Genomic DNA, 1916 nt, shown 5'->3' on the forward strand with positions numbered 1-1916 from the left:
GTGCATGTCCCAAGCAATATTTGGGATGTTCTTTTTTTTTTTTTTTTAGATTTTATTTATTTATTTGTCAGAGAGAAAGAGAGAACATAAGCAGGGGGAGGGCAGACAGAGGGAGAGGGAGAAGCAGACTTCCCGCTGAGCAGGGAGCCCAATATGGGACTTGATCCCAGGATCCTGGGATCATAACCTGAGCCAAAGGCAGATGCTTAACCAACTGAGCCACCCAGGGTCCCTACTTGGGATGTTCTTATGCTGCAAGATTATTTGTTGTTTATCTGAAATGCAAATGCAAACTGGGCATCTGTATTTTATTTGGCAAACTGCCTTTCACCAAATATGTCTGTCCCCCTCACTGTGTAGGGGGTTGTTTCTGCCTTGCTCCATCCCCTTACTGGGACCCCCTTGGCCACTGAGTGACAAGAATAGCTGTGACTAAGGCAAGACCTTTGGCTTCTCCTTAGGCTTTCACTGGCTGGACACAAGAGCTAAGGGCTCTCTTCCCCTCCCTTTCTCTTGAGCAGGGGAAGCAGCAGGAAACACCCTCTTTTCCCACTGCCCACTGAAGACCTCAGCCCTTCCGACGGCTGAGAGTGAACTTGCTGCCAGTTCTGAGGGCTCGTTCATCATGGGCGTGCTGAAGGCTCAGGCCCCGACGTATGGATTCAGGATGGGAGCAGAGGTCCCATTTGTCCTAAAGTTTAGCCTTTTTTTCCCTCTAATCTAGCTTTTACCAGTGAACTCTGCATTTAGGGTATTATTGGGGGCTTGGTAGCTTAATAATAAGCTGATACTTTCTTTCCAACTGGGTCAGTACATTTCTATGTTTTCCTATTTGACCTAAAAGGGAGGAGATTTGAGACTTAGGTCCCAAGCCTCTTACATCATTGTTGTGTCTATGAATCAGACTTATTGGCCCACTTAGATCCAGCCTCATTGATGGGGAAAAAGCAAAAGTGGAAATGGATGGCACGTGACATCATTAGGCTGGGGTGGGAGGAAGGGATCAGATCTAGGTCATCCTGGTATCTGTCTTCTTTACTTATAGAAATGACCTGAGAACTTTATGTTGAAAATAGCAGCTTGCTGCATGAAAGAAGGTGGGGAGGGCTTTACGCTGGTTACCCAGCCCTGATGTTTCTGGTTACAGATGTTTACATGAGATGGTTATCAGAAGGTACCTCTTGAGATCGTTTGCCATGGAGGCTGTTGTTTTAGCAGTGGGATTTTCGTAGCTCAGGCTCTTATTTCTTGCCTGGACCTTTGCCACACAGCAGTGAAACTGCATGCTTCCTATACTTGGTTTTCTTAAACACCGATCTGATGATGTCAGTACATTGCCTGAATCTTACTCTTTTCTACAGAGGCAAGTCCTATCTCCTTAGCAGGGTACACAGACCCTTCCCAGGCTGCTCTGACACTCTTCGAATTTCAGCTTTTCTCCAGCCACCACGTCCTGCACCCAGGCACTCTGGGGTGTAGCCCAGTTCAACTGGTAGCTGTCTCCTAAACATTCTCTTTTACATCTCCAAATCTTCGCACGTTGTTGGCCCTTCTACTTCTAATGCCCTGCCTCTGCACTCTCTGGTCAATGTTGTCTTTTGAGAAATAACTCAAATCAGCTCTCCAAAGCCATCTCTAATTTCCCTCTCCCCGGACAAATATCTGTTCCCTTCCTCTGTGGTCTCAGACTCTACCGTGTTGCATTGTAACCTTTGGGCTGCCAGGTGTCTATTTCTCCCACTTGCCTAGGAATTCCATGAGGGCAAATGTCTTGTACCATCCATCTGTCTATCCCCCTTCAATGTCACATGCCTCTCCTATTTCCCCATATGTGACAGTACCTGTCACAGAGGGGGCATTCAAGAAATAATTGTTGCATGCATAAGGACAATAGAATATGGCCCACAGAGCTGATG

The sequence above is a fragment of the Callorhinus ursinus genome, unplaced genomic scaffold, assembly GCF_003265705.2.
Source record: "Callorhinus ursinus isolate GAN/ISIS: 27379988/994484 unplaced genomic scaffold, GSC_fseal_2.0 scaffold10, whole genome shotgun sequence".
Lineage (NCBI taxonomy): Eukaryota > Metazoa > Chordata > Mammalia > Carnivora > Otariidae > Callorhinus > Callorhinus ursinus.